Source organism: Lonchura striata, chromosome 11, assembly GCF_050655825.1.
Source record: "Lonchura striata isolate lonStrDom1 chromosome 11, ASM5065582v1, whole genome shotgun sequence".
Classification (NCBI taxonomy): domain Eukaryota; kingdom Metazoa; phylum Chordata; class Aves; order Passeriformes; family Estrildidae; genus Lonchura; species Lonchura striata.
The window spans coordinates 11,127,909-11,146,073 of record NC_140713.1 but is presented as its reverse complement, the minus strand read 5'-3'; the positions used below and the strand labels follow the sequence as shown (position 1 = coordinate 11,146,073).

The 18,165-nt window shown below is 42.3% G+C and overlaps 1 long non-coding RNA gene across 2 annotated transcripts in view; it reads right to left on the bottom strand.

The window, feature by feature from the left end:
• Window positions 1-18,165, bottom strand: part of LOC146766405 (uncharacterized) — an 88,613-nt gene that overhangs the window by 39,720 nt on the left and 30,728 nt on the right. Inside the window, exon 3 of one of the 2 annotated variants that reach the window (XR_014957847.1) lies at window positions 449-12,064. The exons of the other annotated variant lie outside the window; for it this stretch is intronic. This is a non-coding gene — a long non-coding RNA (uncharacterized LOC146766405). Of the gene's footprint in view, window positions 1-448; window positions 12,065-18,165 lie in introns of those variants that run through there. 2 annotated transcript variants of the gene reach the window in all.

Genomic DNA, 18,165 nt, shown 5'->3' with positions numbered 1-18,165 from the left:
AAATCACTCACCATTTTCAATGAAGTAGCATTTAATCAAGAATAAGATCTTACTAAAACTAGAATCCAGCATTTTTAAGAATCTGGGAAGCTTTTCCTGTTTTAAATTGCCTCCACAAAATTTAAGACTAGATGTTTTTGTGTTTTAAGCCCTTGACTGTTCCAGAACTGGAATTTTCTATTGTAGATTGGTGTTGGGCCTTTCTAATGAGCACACAAGGCACTCTGAACTGGCCTGAGCTCCCTGCACACATAACCAGCAGGAAGAGTGAGACAGGGAAATTGTAGAACTGTAGGGTTTTTCCTCTGTCTCTTAGATGACAGAAATGGCAGTTTCCATTTCAAGCCCTTTTGCTTGCCCCAGGCTGCCCAGCCTAGGTTCTGCTGCTGACATGAGGACCAGCAGCCCAGCCTGGGCTCTCGCTGGGCTGCTGGTGTCTGCTCCCTGTGCTGGGCTCCAGGGGACACCAGGGCTCTGGGCAGGCACAGAGGGGACCTGGCTGAACCTCTGGCTGTGCTGTGGGGCCTTGCCTCCTGTTTCTCCAGGATAAAACAGGAGCAGTGTGAGAAGCAGTACCCAGGGCTTCCTTTTGATCAAGGTGTGTTTGTTCTTCTTAGTGCTTTGGAGAACGTTGGAAAGGTATGACTAAAAAGTAGGAGGGAAGGAGAAGGGCAGGAGAGGATGCTCAAACTTAGTTCTGCTCCTGGCACCAGCTACTTCTGTGCCCTCTCCTGCCCTTGCTGCCCTTCCCCTATCTGCCCACCAGTGCCAGAGCTCCTACTCACACATCCCTACTCTGGTATGCAGGTGTGTCTTCTCTGTGTCCATCAGGTTTGGGGACACGTGGCCCAGGCTCCTCACACTCCCTGTGCTCCTGGCCTGGGACTGGCAGGGACTCAGCAGCCACAGCAGCAGCCCTAGGCTGCTCAGCCTTGCTAAACACATTTTAAAAAGCAAACCCCACTGGTTCTTTTGTATTCCAGTAGAGTGCTGCTGGTATAAGAACACTGCTCCCATGGGTCTGGAAATGTCTTTACATCCTTAATGTGTCTCTACTTCAGAGAAAACAGGCATGTGCAATTAATTCTTATACGTATGCTACTTGAGCCTATTTGAAATTGTGTGTGTATATGTGCAATTAATTCCCATTCTTCAGAAGTGAGAGAGTGTGGGAGGTTTTTTCCCTTTTTCTTTTCTTGCAGTGGCAGGGAAGGATTCAAACTTAAGGGTTTGGTTTTTTTTCTCCCAGTTCTGTGCTGTCACTTCCAGACCATGCTGCTTGGGAAAGTATAGTCCTCATACCTCAAGTAATAAAAAGTGAGTGATCAAGAAAGCTGTGTTTTAATGATTATCAGTATGCAGCAAAATCAAGGAAAATTCAACAGCAATCTCTGATTTAGTTCTTAATGAATTTAGGATAATTCACTTTTTTCTGGGAGAGCAATGGTCTTTCTGAAGGATGCTGTCATGATAGAAGCAATAAGAAATGGTTCTGTTGGTACTAAGGCTTGTTCTTCAGTGCAAGTTGCCTCCTGAAATTAGTTTGTAGTGTACTTAATGTACACCGAGTTTAGCTCTCTCTGTGGTGCCTCTGTAAAATGTTCCTTTGGGTAAGAACTTAAGTGCATAGCTTTAGGGTTTCCAAATTTTATTCACCATCTAGAACCCGCTCCAGTGTTCAAGCAGGCAGGGCTATGACCTCTGCTAAAAGAGCAAAAGAGGAGAAGGAAGAGCAAGTGACAGACTCTTAGTGCAGTATCTTTAACTTCGCATCCAAAAATAATTTTACCTCCTCAGAAACAAGGTTAATGCACACAGGCAGTTTGTTACAATTCCTGCTCTTTTCTATTCATGATGTAACTCATAAAAATGTCTTGCACCATTTATGTGGAGTCTGTTGTACTTGACATAAAAAGGTGGAAAGAAGTTGTTTCATGGAGGCTGTAGCATGGTCCTCTGGGAGTCATGAAACTCAATTTTCCCTGACTATAATTAATATCTTTCCCATTATGGACTCAGGGATGATCCATGTAGACTGAGTTGGCAGCAAACTAATCACCAGGAGAGACACAGGGCTGGGAGAGTCGTATGCTGGATAAGCATTTAGAAAATGAACTTGAGGGAAGATCCGAGAGAGGCTTTATGGCTGTGCCCTGCCATCTCCACAAACGAAAGGGAGCCTCTCCCTGGCCTCCAGCAGTTGCTATGTAGTGCAGGGGGTCATTTCAGCAGCACCTTTATCAAGTTCTGATTGCACACAAGGGGCCAAAACCATTCCTTGATGCAATCCCCCTCACTTTGCTGAAAGAGCACTGTAGCTGAATTTGGTTCACACTTGCTGTGAATTGCAGCCTTTTACCAGAGATACAGAAATTAAAAGGAGAGGTCAGCACAACATTTTCCATCCCCCATGAAATAGTTTTTCTCAATAATTATGGGCCATGACATTTCTCACCAGGTAGCTGTGCCTGTCAGATGTAATGCAGGCCAAAGCTGTTGAGACCACAGTGTCACCAGGGAGCAGCATGGCCTCGAGCAGCCAGCTATTTCAGGGAGTGCTTTTAACTCCAAGTGCCCAAATGGGCCAGATGTGGTCTGCATTCTCTTTGTGTGACACTGTGGGGTGACAAAACAGTGCCTGGCCTTTGTGTGAAGCCTAGATGAGCAGACTCATATGACAGAGTAGCTCCAGGGAGGAGACACTGCTTGTTCAACTACCAGAAGCCTGAGGATGTCAAAACCATCTTTTATTCTTAACCATTGGAACATGGCTACGGCAGCAAAAGGCTTCCATGGATTGAGAGTTTCTGCCACTATGAATTGAACCTCTGGGGCTTTTTCTTTTATTTGCCAGTTGGCCTCTCTCCTCATGGACTAACCATGGCAGCCACTCTCCCAGCATCAGCACAGGGCTGGATGCTCCTCTCCAGATCTGAGTGCAGTGGAACAGCACTGCACCTGTCAGGCTGGGTCTCCTCTGCTGTCCCTTGGACAAGTCCTGCTTATCAGTTTCCACTTTTATCACCATTTTCTGCTCAGGGACAAAACCTCCTTTTATGTTCCAACAAAAAATGTTCTCTAAAGTGATTTCTGACTTATGTCTGATGTCTTCTGCTATTAGACTTGGTTTTTTATATTATAGAAATTCTTTTCTATGGTATTCTGGATGAACCAGTTCAGATTTTTTCAGGAATTTCACCTTGACATCTCTGAGCAGGCACATAGGAGTGTGTGATGAGCTTGGTGTAGTTAATATGGAAATATCCCCAAACCCTGAGAGTCATTTCAATAATAAGCAACATATTTACTGGTGGAGTGAGAAACCAAAGCCTTCTCTGTGTTTCCTGAGCAAGCCTCTGAAATGTTTTCATGCAGTGAAGGAGACTGAGCTGTGACTGAGGCAGTGAGCAGCCTGAAGGAGCCTGTGCTGTGATTTTAGCTCTGCTGGAGGAGCCATGAGCTCGTCACACAACGGCAGCTTTGGGAGGGATGGAGCTGTGAGGCCAAAGAGGGCAGGAACCTGGCATGGAAATGTGTGGAATTCCTTTCATTACAGCCACATTTCCCTTCTGTGGGTTCATTTTCTGGCTGCTACAGGCAATGAATCTATGAAGTGTCACAACCATCTCAGAGTGGCACAGGATACCAAACATTCACACCTCCCATCCAAGCCAGGGAGAGTTCAGCATGTTTTAATTCTGACAGGCTTCACAAATCAGGACCAAGTCCTTCATTTACCAGTTACCTGCACTTGTCTGACGGTGATCAAGTCCACTGGTGTTATCCTATTTGTATAGGTCAACAGCATTAATTGCTTTTCCTGAGTCTTGTATATTGAGCATGCAAAGCGTGGACTGTCTTGCCAAGAATAGAGGCAGAGGCAAATTACAGACTGCTTATGTTGGGGTAATCATAAGATGCTTCCAGGTAATTTTAATAAATTAGTTGTTCAAGTCGCTCAGATAGCACTAAATTAATATGTCTAGAGCAATGTGCTGCATTTTCTATCAATCTTTTTTTTTTATTCTTCTTAATTACATTTCCTCCACTTTAGCTATTGCCTTCTAGCTGTGGAACCACTATACTTTAGCTGCAGTTGGTACAAAGATTAGAATACAAACAGTGCATTTAGCTCTCAGCAGGGGGCTGAGCTTAAAAATGGTTCTGTGAGTGAGTGCACAACAATGTTAAATGTGGAGTGTACCACAGATTGAGGAGCAGTTCAGAGAATCCTGTTCAGCTAATGCATGAGGAACATACCCAGGGCTACAGAGTGTGCAGAGACACTAGAAAAGACAGCCCTGAATACCTAGTGGGCTATTTTTGTGTAGATAATGGAGGCACTTGGCTTTTACTAAACATCAGAGATGAAAATTTTTAATAAAATAGGTTACTTTAGACCTAGCAGAGGCTTCCCTTCTCTGCACAGTGGTATTATCTAAGTCCTTGAAGCTAAAGAAGCCATGGGAAATGTCACTTGCATCTTCAAAGGCCATTTTTTCCCTTTCTCTGCTGCTGATATGTCAAGAGCAATTCTAGTGAAGTCCAACCAGTTAGACTGGCAAAGAACCAGTCCAGGTCACCTCTTCAGAATACAAGGCCCTGATCCTGCAAATCTGCCCTGCCTTCCTTCACAGGCAGCTTCTGACACTCTGTGCAAGTTTATGAGTTACCTGCACTTTGCTCTTTGGCAAATGCTCTCCAATAACACCTCTCCAGAACTTTCAGCATGTTTTAGCACTGGAAGGTGGGATTTCAGCCTAGTGACACAGGAGGTTAGCAGAGAGTGCTGAACCATATTGAACCATATCACAGCTTCATTAGCTTCTTCTTACTTCTGGAGACAATGAATTGGCAGAGCATATGCAGAGAGATTTGGAAAAAAACCTGGGAATTTAGTGCAGAAACTCTGGCTTACAGCCATGGCTCATCCAACCCTGAGGTTGGAATAGATTTTCCTTGGGTGTACTCCAAAGGGAGGGGAATATCTGATGTACTGGCAGGGGGGATGTAAAAGCACAAAAATTGCAAAATTGGCACAAATCTGCTGAAGATATGAGTGAGAAAATCATTCTTAACTGGCACCAATAAAATCTTTGTGATGGAATAGCTATATTTAGATTTCTTCCTGTTTCTTCATGCATTTTCTGGGTGTAGTGTTTTTCCCTTTCTTTTTCCAAATCTGTGAATTTTTACATGATTTCACTAATAATGTCGACACTAGGCTAGTGCATCCTTTAAGACAAAACCTACATGTTGGCTGGGCTCCAGGAAGCCTAGTTGTTATTGTTTATGCATGATGCCAGCCACAGGGTTGCCTTGGCAGTAAGGTCCAGCCCTAGAGCCTGGACTGTTTGTGTTTTCTAATTCACTATGTATTTCCATATATCCTGTTGGGCAGTTTGTATCTAGCAGAATTGTTTTGTTCATATGTTTTAATATTCTAGCTGAAGGTAAGACAGGCAATCAAGTTGCAGCAGTCTCTGTCCTTAAGAGAGTCCTGTTTACCAGTGCTTCACTTGCACCTGTTTAATTTGAGTGTTGTCATTTGGGTTGCATGATGGATGTTTAGGGGAAACACCAACTTAGTTTTAGCCAAAGTTCATCTTGAGTTGAGGGATTTTGATACTTTTCCTCTTGCATTTTATCTTTTTTTTTTTTTCCAGTGTATCACTCTGAAATATGTATGAGTGCTTCCAATTATGATTTCTGGCCATCTGTGCAGTCTAGTGGGGATTTTATAGGCTACTTCTAGTAAAATTTCTCATTTCTTATCCATTTTCTGAAGGACTAAACTTGTACAGGAGATACATGAGGAATGCCCTTGAGATTCTGCAGTGCTGAAGAGAAGAGCACATAGAGAACAATGCAACCAAACAAAAGCTTAAGAGCCACTGGAACATCCTTGGATACTTGATAAAGCTGAACACACTTTCCTTTAAAGCAAGGCAATGTGTGCCTAATATTAAAGTGAAGTAGACTGCTCAAAAAGTGGATACAGGTTATCAAGACAAATATTTTAAAAGCAAGATCTGCTTTATTGGGAAAGCCTCTCAAGAGAGGGAGTGGAAGATTCTTCACACAGCTCTTTGCAAAACGAGATTGGTCAAAAGTAATCAGTCTTGGCTCAGTGCTACACTAACCAGGTAATAGAAGACAGCCTCAGGTCTTTTCCATGTCTAATTATTATGCTTCCATGAATATTCTTCAAATTCAGGTCACTCAAATCATTAGGTGCTGATCACAGATGAACATTTCCTAGCCTGATTTGAATTTTGTCATACATGCTCAAAGGTTTTAGGAATTGTGGATGAAAATTTAGGATTTGTGGAAGGAAGAGCTGAACTAACTGCATTTTATTGAAGATCAAAGGCCAGCAATTGTCCAATGTGCCTGAAGCTCTAAGAAACACAAGTTTCACACAAGTGAATTTCCCCTAAATGAATTGTTGGTGCTCAATCTTGAAACAATGGTTCCAATCTTCTGATTTTAAAGTTTCTAAATGTTCTGTTCACAAGTTATTCTTATAGAATTTCTCATGCTAAGCAAAAATAAACAAACTGTTCCCACAGGCACAGTATTTACAGCTCAGCATACTAGTTGTTTCATGGGGAGAGATGAAATTAATAGATCTGTTGTTAAACTACCCCAGCAGACTGCAAAGGGGAAGTTTCAAGCAGAGTCACATTTGCAGTGCAGTGTTCCTAAGAACAGAGAGACTAGTTTAGTTTTGAACATGCTAGCATCCCATTTCAAGAAACACACTGCTTCTCGAGGATAAGGTTAAGCATTTCTGGTATTTGTATAACATTTATCCCCTAGGAGAACACTGTTAGTATAAAATTCTCTTTTGTGTGCTTTTTGTTCTGTTCCTGACTGGCTGTGGGCTATGGTAATTCCATGGTGATGATAAAATGTGTGTGTTATCCTACTGCAGTTTGGTTTCCATTTCTCATTGTTGTATGTAGCATCCAAAACAATTTTTGTACCCGTTTGCTGTGGCAGCTAATTTTTAATTTCTTCCTAGCTGGCTTCTATTGTAAGAACAAATTCCACTACAAGAAAAAGCTGGGGTTTTGTGCTTCTGGTCCAGCCAAAACCATCTTACAATTTAGTCCTGCTAGCACAGCCTCAAAGGCTCTTTACATTTACAGTGAGACCCTTGTAGGCAGAGCATAAGAGCAGCTTATATAAAATAGAAATATCCAGGGGGCTTTAGGATATGCTTTGAAAGGATCTTGAAATTTTAGTTTTGCTGTTGATCTCAGAAGTCTCTAGTAATGAATACAAAGAATTTGTGGCAACCTGGTCACGCACCCAAGTCCGAATGTATCTCAGAAAGTACACTTCTGAGATAAAAGTACCAAGTCCTGCAGTCTTGGTTAAAGCCCCATGGATGAGGAAAAGCTGTGTAGAAAGTATGGTTGTGAAGCTAAACATTCACCAAAACATGACCTTCAGAGTTTTGGTGTTGAAACTCCGCTCATGAGGCAGAGAGAGGTTGTGAAAGCAGAAGAGGATGAAAAGCCTCTTGGCTGTTAGGCTGTGTGCGGCTGGCTGAGAGCCTCCTGAACACCCCTGCCATGTTCCCTTCCTCACCCTCTTCCTCTGCATTCCACACAAACGTGCCAGCCTGTATTTTCATTTAGAATAATAATCCATGAAATACCACAGGTACCTGCTGAGCCCAGCTATCTTGTCTGTGACCCTCCCAGGCCATCATTCACTCCAGTCCTTCACAGCTTGCCAGAGCTTTCGTTCTGATTTTGTGACAGAGTTCATGGCTTCATTTCAGGCATGTGAGACCTCCCCAGGGCTGCCTGACTCATCCTTGGACGGGCTGAAAAGCAGCAGCCAGGTCCCAGCTAGCCTGGCCAGAGCTCTGACAGCTGACAATTCAAGATTGCATTAGGCAGCAGTGGTGCCCCTGCAGAGCCAGCTGATGTCACACGCTGAGCTGCTGCCACAAACTGAAAGGGTGCTTTGCAAAATTGCACTCTGGAAATGGGTGGTGGTGATGCCTTGGGACTGCAAAAGCCCAGAGTCCTCTCTCAGGCCCAGCAGTGAGAAATGTCACAGGATCTTGAACGATGATCTGAGCTTCAAAAACTAATACAAAACCCATGCCGGGTCCATTTTTTAAAACTACTTGAAGCGTCATGTATCAAAGTAACTGGAAGCTAAGCTGAGGGAAAACCTTTTGTTTTTTGCTAAGCAAATTCATTGCAGCTTAACTGGGAAAAGTTCACAGGAACATTTTTCAGTGCGAGACTGTTGCCTAAATTTGTCACATTTCATGAATGTGCTGTCAAGATGAAAAATGTCACCAAGAAATCAGCTACAGAAATTCAGGGACATGGGAATTGGGTAGTTTTGGGGGTTTTATTCCATGGGAGAAAGAGCCGTGGTTTTCCTGCTTCTGAGGTTTGTGTCTGCTTCTTCATAGTTTGAATTGAAAGTAGCAGGAACAGCTCAGTCAGGCCTGGAGTCAGGCAGTGTGGGTGCTGCTCTGGCTGTGGGAGTGAAAGGGTTTCTTTTATTTAATTATCTGTCTGTGCCTACCACCTAATATGTTAAGCTCACTGTACTCCCAGTAGTTTCTAGGGATGATGGAAATCTGGTTTAAAGTTAGTGGTGTTCTTTGGTACTTACCTCATGTTCAGTGTTTGTCTTTGGTAATTTAGCCACAAAAGAGCTTGGAAATTCATGAAATTAAAGGGAATTTCATACTGACCTTCAGTGACAACTCGGGTCTGCTCTAAAGTCCTTCCCAGGGAAAAGCAGCTATAAATTAGAAAGCCCTATAGAATCCACTAAAGGGAATTCTGAGCATTTTTCCCTACCCCTGAAACTTCCCTATAAACCTAAGTATCCTGAAACCCTCATACATGTGTTCTCTTTGGCAAGGCCCACTGAAAGAGACCAAGATTTATTTTAGCTGAGTTAAAAATGAAAATAAGCATGTATGTGTTTGAAATTACTGGTGATTGTAAGAAATAAGCAGGTTACTCTGCCAGGCTTAGATCTGTAGGATCAGGTTATATATTCATGTGTAGCTATTGGCATACTTTGCTTTTTTACTGAAAGACCATGTTCCAGTGTGGACCTCTGCTGTCACTGTCAGAGGCAGATCAGAGGACCCCTCAGTGTAGAAGCTGAAGAGCAGATCCTATCAGGGAAGAGAAATCTGGCCATTTTAACAGGGACTTTGATCTGAGGGGAGGCAGCTGTGTTCTGTAAATTGTCTCTGAAAAAACATCAGAAGTGTATTCTCCAATTATTCACTGAGCAGAACTTTTCCTATTGCAGTAGCTATCATGTCTGTGACATAAAGCTGTGAGAGAGTCATGTTATAAAGTTCAAGCATCCAATTTATATTAATTTTTTCAGATTTGTTTCCTCTACCTTCTGATTAAAATGTGTAGCCACTGTGATAGAGGTGCCCTGCTGGAGCTTCTTCTTTCATATGAAGGCACCGATAATGTCAAGAAAACAAATGGAAGAGAAAAGCTGTCTGATTGAAAGTAAATACTTAGAGCAGTTTCAGCAGTCCTTTGGGTGGGAGCTAATATAAAGTTGCTTAGTAAATCAGTAAACAAGTTAAAATGTGCACAAAAAAGATAAAGAAGTAGAATGCCATCTGAAATGAAGGGCTCCCAGGAAATAAATCAAGCAATCAAATATGTGAGGAGCTGGGCAGAATCTTAATCCTCTGTGCTGCAGAAGGCACAGACAACTCTACTCTCACACTTCTGCATCTCTGAAGTTATTGGTCTTAATTGTAAATACTTTGTAGTTCTGCCAAAACTTACTTAACCTTTCTGGCCAGTGTGCCTTGATGACAGACTTCTCTGTGGAGGATTGAAGAGAATTTGAATGATTGCCATTAGCACTGTACCACTAACTACTACAAGGCTCATGCCTATGTTTGATATTTATGTGTTTTGGATAGATGAAGATAATGATAATTAAGTTTTTTCAGAGATGCACTTTTCCAAAGTTTAAAAAATGTATTTATTTCAACTAAACAGGTAAAACTGCAATAAAGTTATGTCTCTAATAGAACTTAGAATCTAAAAAGGCAAGAAATCTGTAGCTTAGTTTCTGTGGAAACTGAGCACTTAGAAACCCACTGTGCACCTTTAGAAATCTGTAATAATGCTTAAGCTGCTATTGCCCCATTTTTTACACTCCTAGCAGAGTCTCATAGTTTGGATTGGGTTTATATATCTTTTGGGTTCGGGAGACATGTAGTGAGTCTTACTTAAAGTGTTTGAAGCTAGATGCTATTTCTTTTTTTATATTTATTGTACTAGAATATTCTTTCATGAATAGTTAAAGTATTAAGGGGGAAAAGTGTTTCACAGTCATGTGCTTCTGATGTGTTTGCACACAGGTTGATGGCCACTTTGAGGAAATCCACCTTCAGTACCATGGCACTGTTTCACCTGGCTCCAATGGATCTATCCAGATCGAGGGAAGTTCAGGTTTTAAATGGATGACCCAGGTGTCTTGTTTGAAAACTTACAGACAGCAGTGTTTACCAACAGCTGTTTAAGATACAGGATTTTTGCTTAGAAACTAGGACAGATCAGGAAAACAAAATTAAAGAACAAGCTGGTTTTACTTAGTTCATGCTGAGCAGGACAGGCTTTCCTCTGGAATTAGAGGGAAGGTCTGGGCCAATTTGCAACCTTCTGGGGCTCACCTGCTCACTGGGAAGTTGCAGAGGTGAATGCTCCCAACAGAAATGTGCTGCTCTGGAAGGCTGGGAACGTTTGCCCTGGTGGTATCTCGTTAGACTAACAGAGTGTGGCATCCCATCCCTGTGTCCTGTGAGCAGACACCAGCTTCAGGAGCTGCTGGCAGCCTGCAGCAGCCAGGCAGCCCCACTGCTGCCTTGTCACAGAGGCTGTGCTGCAGCATGCAAGTCCTGTGGTTTGGATTTGATCATTGAAAATCTTCCTCTGTAAACCAGTGTAGGTGTCCATTTCCTCCCTGGTGCCTTGGCAGAATCTGGGTGTTTTGTCTTTTCTTTACTGTCAGTGTACTTTGTGTATCTTTTGCACCACTAGCAGAAGCAAAAGTGCCCAGCAGCTTGTCAAGAAATGCTTCCCTTTGCTGTCTGCCATGCTGAGCAGCCCCAAGGGGCAGTGCCAGTCCCCGTGTGTGCTGTTCTTGGTCAGCTCTGGATCCAGCCTTGGTGGTGATCAGTGACCCCTGCACTCATCATATGCATCAGGAACCTTTTCTAAACCAGCGACTCAAACTTCTGTCCAGCTCTACATGGAGCAGGCAGTGTGTCTGAGCAATTCTGCCTGCTTAGCCCTTTGGTGAAGACAAGAATAAATGAAACTTGGCCTTTCAGTCAGCCATAACCACGTTCTGTTGGGTGGTCAGCAGGACTAGGGACTGTGGCCAATGCCTTTAACCACTCATCTAAACCAATTTGCTCTCTATCTCAAATGTTCCATGATTTGAAAGCTTTTTGAACAAAGAATAAGTTTACAAAATACGCCCTCTCTAAATGAGTTTAACAAAGCTCTCACAAAAGGCAGAATTTGTGATGCAGTCATATTTTCTAAGACATTGTGGCTTTGTACATAAAACTGTGTAAGGAATTTAAATCTTCCTGAATTGAACTGCACTTGAAAATGTTATAATTGCAAATGTTCTTTTTTCCAGAGTTAGGAAAAGGAATTCTTACCACTTGCTGTCCTTTTTATTCTTGTTGTATTTCAACAGCATCAGGTATCTAGATTATGTCTTAAAACTGTGTATAGATTATAAAGGTGAAATGCACGTTCAACAAGTCCAGCTTTCAGAGAAGAAATTAGTATAGGACTGGGTTGGTTTTTTTTTTCTCTGGGATTAATCACAGATCATGACGTTGTCTGTCTCAGGCCTTGAAAATTCATTCCACACATAGGTATATTTTTTAATATTGAGCATGAAGATGTGACTACGGCAGTTAATCTTTTAGTTTATGTTCTGTTTAGTCTTGCTGCACACCAGTGTCATTGGATCACATTATTTTGTTTCCTTTTCTTTCCCTTCTTCATTACTGAAAATGAATGGGAAAATAAAATTAAATTAATATTTGTGCTTACTGCAAGCCACATCTTTCCTCCTCATATCATGCAGTTCCAAATTATGTTACTGGCATTTAATGAACTGGAAGTATTCAAGATAATAATTTGATTCTGTTAATAAGGTGAATATAATTTTGGCATAGAATAGCTAATACTACATGTAAGCAAAAAGCTGACAGGCTGTGGATTGTTTATGAAGCAAGTTTTGAAATTCTGTCTTAAGACTGCATGTTTATTCAAGAAAAAATGGTAAAATGGTTTGCCTTTCCTTTCCTTTCCTTTCCTTTCCTTTCCTTTCCTTTCCTTTCCTTTCCTTTCCTTTCCTTTCCTTTCCTTTCCTTTCCTTTCCTTTCCTTTCCTTTCCTTTCCTTTCCTTTCCTTTCCTTTCCTTTCCTTTCCTTTCCTTTCCTTTCCTTTCCTTTCCTTTCCTTTCCTTTCCTTTCCTTTCCTTTCCTTTCCTTTCCTTTCCTTTTCTTCTTTTCTTTCTTTTCTTTTCATGATATCAATCACAGCCTACCTGTTAGGCATAGCTTAATCAACAATCACATAATGAGATCAAATATGCTTGGTCAGAAAAATCTGTTTGTGCCTGCTGTTGCTTCTGCCTGGAGCTCTGGGCAAGTTATATAGTACACTTCTATTTCAATAGCCCCTGAGCTTCAACATATCTACATTTTCATCAGGTATTAGCCAACACACTTGCTAAAATCTTGCAAGAATTTAGTAAACATAAATGGAAAAAGAAAATCTATTTCTAGCAAAGTATTGGTATGTTTAAATCAACAACAATTTTCTGAACATGTATTTTTGGGAATGGAAATTAATCTTAAAATATAATTTTTTTTTAAGTACATAGTGTTTTATGAATTGTCATTAATTTCTGCTTTCCTTACAGATGTGTTCTGGCATAAAACCTCAGCTTGTTAACATGTCCATCTTGTAATGGGAGAGACAGTTCTGTTTGGTAGTAACTTCTCTATTTTCATCCCACGATTTCAGAATGAATGCCAGTTCCATGGACCTGGATAATCACCTGGATAATCCCCTCTGCTCCAGGCCTTCCTTTCCCTGATATGCAGGGCGACACAGAATTTGGGGGGTTTGCTGTTGTCAGGCTTTGATCCCCACCTTTCTGATGACACACTTAATCCCCCTGTTACTTTAATGAGCTTTTAATTGTGTGTCCTGCCTCGCCTGCTCTGCCCTGCCCAGTCTGCTCTGGGCTGAGCTCAGTTTGGCCCCAGTGCCAGGGGAGGTGGCAGAGATTGTCACGATTGTCACCTCCGGCAGGAGCAGGCACCAGGGAGCTGCTGTGCCTGTTGCACCTTGGGCACTTTGTTTGCTGTCACTGCAGCTTAGCCTCCTGTTTTAGGTCTTTAGAAAGGGTGGTGTGTTTAGCATTGATCAGATTAACGTGACAAAATTAATAAAGTGCTTTAATACACAGGGTGAAGAGACTGAAGGGAATTGAAATTAGGGAGACAGAAGAACAAAGGCACTTCTTAAATGAACATTTTTAGCAGGAGCTTAACATTATAAAGATTAGTAGGAATTAATTTGCATATATAATGCAGTGTACAGAACACAATTCAAACTGACTACCAATTCTACAAACACTATTATTGTAAAAGAAGAGCTACATAAAATGGGCATATCTGTTTTCTTGCCCTGGCCTAGCAGGCATGCTTGACTTAAAGGTACAGCAAGTGGTAGTAATTTCCAGATGTTCTTGTGTCATGTGCCTTTGTCTTGGACTGCACAGGCACAGCCATCCTGTGTGCTGGCTCTAGTGTGAGTACTCTGATTTTATAGCAGATCAAAGTTATAAGTAATGATAACACCAATAATCAATATTTATAATAATGTTGAGCCAAAAAAAAAAATTATAGTCTGCTGGTTGATGTCTTAAGGAATTAAGGACAAAAAAGCCTCAGGAAGAATCAAGTAAGAACAGAAGTTTTATGCAATGTCCCCCTGTCCTCACAGGATGCTCCAAGACCTCTGCGCTGGCGTAATCTGCCTTGTTACCTTGGGTGAGGGGCTGCATAAAGATGTCTTACAAAAAGCAGTAGAAGGGAAGCTGGACACAGTCTCAGGAAGTTTCTGACCGAACAAGGTGGCTCACACGGCAAGAGGAGTGCAAATGTGTCCTCAGGACAGCTTGTTAGGAGCCAGGCTGCAATAAAGGGCTGCTTTGTGGCTGCTCTCTGTGTCAGCTAATGACTGGTGGGAGTTTTGGGACAGTAAACAGATTTTATCCCAGGGCTCAGATAACAGTATACAGATAACAGATAACATGAAGCACTGATCAGTGGCAGTGAAGTGTCTACAGAGATATTTGGTATGTGGAAAGATTCTAGTTTAGACAGGTGAAGGCTGCTGCACCTATTTGGAGTTACTGAGTGTTTCCTTTCCAAATGCATTTATTGCTCTGCAATGCAGTTTGGGGTTTATAGAGAAAAGCTTCTTTGAGCAAAATTTCCTTTTGTATCATCAGAATGAACATGTCCCCAAGGCCAGGAGTCCCTTGTCTTCAGCTTCCGTGTACAACAGCACTGGGGAGTGGTGCTACTTCACACTTGGATGGAATAGCTGGGGCCTCAGTTTTAGTTTTTTTGTTGCATTATTTGTCATCTTAGAGCACATCTGTGCATTCTGCAGGTAGCATGCTGCCCTCAGCCATGTTCTGCTCTGGAATAAGGAGTCCGCCAAAATCCAGGCAAATACAGTGTCAGTGGATTGATCCAAGCTGGATCACACCATTAAAAGGGTAGCCTGTCATTTACAAAATAGGTTTGAGATTGGTTTATTTGCTGCAGCTGGAAACCTTCATTTCATTACACAAATTATTTCTCTGAAAGCTGCTAAGAAGGATTGTGGTCTATAATTAGAATAATACCCCACAGGATTACGTTCACAAATGTAATTATATAATCATTTAGAACTAAATTGTGCCATGAAACTACAGGGTTTTTAAAATGGTACTAGCATGTCTGGAGGGTTCTTTTTAAGATTTTATGTTATAATGCAGTTGCCACAGGCCAATTAGAAAGACTTCCATTTCAGCTGAGAGCTCCTCCCTCCTACTCCTATCAATAGTTTGAGATTAATCAAGATTCGAGTTTGTATTCAAATGCCTGCTGTGATTTAGAACCAGTGAGTGGCACTGGGACCAGGTGCAGGTGATTTGCTTGCAGTGTTTAAGGTGCAGTGGTGTAAGCTGGAGTGTGTCTGTCAGAAGCCCACAGAGGAAGGCTGCTCAACACAGGCTCCTTTGGTGCTTCAGTGCCGTTCAGAAGGAGACCATGAGAAGATGGGGTGGTTCTTTGAGGCAGGAGTATCACAGGTCTGTGTCAGGGTGAGCTGTTTGTGGCCATAGGGGAGGTGATTCCTCTGTGCCCAGAGCCAGCCTGGCTGCCCAGCCTCACTCGAGGACGTGCTGCAGGTGTTCTGGTGGGGTGGTGCAGCTGCACTGTCCCTGTCCTCCTTGCAGCTGTGCCCAGGACAGCTTTTGGATCCACTGTGATGGGAATAGGAATGCACTGATCCCTTTGCATACCTGAACCTGTGAGAATGTGTCAACGCAGCTCATGGGCGAACATTGACACAAAACTATTTCACACTAAATTAGTTTTGCTGCCTGAAATGAATCATAAATACAAAATAAAGAAGTTTTGCTTTTCTTTTTCACATTTGCAGAGCCCTTTTTACTAGCACTTTTATTAACACTGTTGATATGGCAAGTTGAATCCTCTTTTACCTCGGTTTTCTCACTCAGTGCCTTGTCTGCTGCACAGACAAAAGTGTACCAGAAGGTTTGTTTGGTGCAGTAAAGCTGCAGAAATAGGAGCAGTACATTGCCCTGTTTTATTAGGAATTCATCCACTGTCCTTTCAGGTTGCAAGCCCCTGGTTAGTGAGTCAATGGGCAATAGCAGGGTAAACTAATGAGGTTCTACAATATTTGCAACCTGCAAAAGGCAAATATTTCACAGAGCTCTCCAATTATCTCTGGTAGCCTTGTACACTTCTAATGAGCACAAGGTAATCAGCCTATCTCTTCACTGTATTAACAAGAGCCACTTAAAATTCTCCAGGATTCCTGTGGAGAACTGATATATGGACCCAAATGGATAAATAAAGAGGTCATGCAATTACCACTTCAAGGACTTCAAGGGCTGCCATATTATTCCCAGGGCTGGCTGTCTCTGCCTGTGGTGTGTTTTGTTGATGCCTTTATTGTATGCAAACTAAAGAGACAGTGATTTTGGAATTGCAAGGGTGCTTTAGCAGCAGCTTAATCTGGCTGCTGTGAGCCTACAAAAATCATTCTCCTCCAAGACAGCATCTCCTAACAAGGTGTTCAGCTGCCAGCTCACAGCTCAAGCAGTGCAGCTGGGAAAGAAACAGGATGTCAGAAAATACAAACCTGAAAACACCAGCAGTTGCTAGCTGGCTTTTAGCATCCCATCCCTCATCAGGGACAGCAGGAGGCTCTCGGGAAGCAGCCAGCAAGGCACCATGGCCACCTGCTTTGGGAGGGAGTCTCCCTTCCACAGCCTCCCACAGAAAGGAGTGTCCAGGACAAGACCTGAAGCTGTGGAAATAGGAGCACAACAGAAGTGTGTGGAGTGGTGGGAAGAGCTGGATGTGCTCTTGTTTACCATGTACCTTAACACCCTGGAGACTAAAGATGAAGAATACACATTAAATGTTAAATGCTTCTGATCAGCAACAGTAGCTATATTTGATATCTTTTAAAATAAGGACAGGAAAAAATGTTGCTCAAATAGATTTTTCCTGTGAGATTGGAATGTACAGAAATTTTTTAATACTCAACAGAAACTTGGAAAGAGAATTTGTGAACATTCTCCATTCCAAAAGTCTGTCATAGTGAAACCCATTTATAATTAGAGCTTTACAGCAAAAAAAAAAAAAAAAAAAAAAAAAAAAAATCAGTCATTTAAAAATGTGAACTTTCTAATTCCCTAATCTGCAGCTGTGCTGAATTCAAACATGCACTTTTGGATGCTCAGGAGATTGGTACTGAGGTATTTTCTTCCACTTTTAGTACCCCTGGACTTAAAGTTACACCACATGGTTGTAAATCCTTACAACTCATATCACATGGGTTTGGAGCACACCTCAGTTTAGGGTTTTTCTCTGTTGTTCCTGTAAGAGAATCAAAATTGCACAGCTGAGGTTTTAGGTAGTGCCCTTGTCTTGAGCCAGGAGGCTGGAGGGACACATCCCTCCTGCTCCACAGCCCTTCAGTGCCTGCTGTGAGGTGTGGGTGGCACTGCAGATCTCACTGGGCAAACACCTGCACCCCAACACAGCCCAGTCCCTCTCTGTGTCCCTGCTGGCTGAGTGGAGCCCTGAGGGCTTCAGTCCTCACACAGCACCCAGAATATCAAAAGTCTGTCTAAAGTGCAAGTAAAAAGCTTCATGCAGCAATGCAGCAGCTCCAGGATTTGCTGCTGAGAAAGCTGAAAGCCCAGAAAGAGCTGGGAGTGTCATGAGGCACCAGCTCAGAGGGCTGCCAGTGGAGCCAGCAAGGGCAGCAATCTGGGGAGAATAAGGAGAAGAATAAGTATTAAAATGAGTGAAGTGTTGTGCCTGTGTATAAAAGCTGGGTTGTAATCTTGTGATGCCTTTTCCTTTGGCTTATGATGGCATTAGGCTCTCCAAAGGTTTATTATGTGCAGCTGGATGTACATCAGCCTATTTATTAGTCATCACAAGGTTGTTGACATTATTTCCACAGTGCTTTTACATTAAGAGCTTACTGAAATGATATATTTGTTAGGGTACCAAAGTAATTTCCTCATATCAGGACAGCTTAGAAATACAGGGACCTAAGCTGTTGCTGTAATGAATTTTCTGCCTCTCACAGGGATATTTATCCAATCTGTTCTGTAAACAGAGAAATTAGTTCAGACTTGTGCAAACGCTTTAATTACACTTAACTGGATTAATGGCTCTGCTCTGAGGAAATGTTGTTTCCTTAGACAGAACAGTCTGACCAGGTCAGAGATGTATTTTTAAATCCAGCCTGCTGCCTCTGGCCAGGC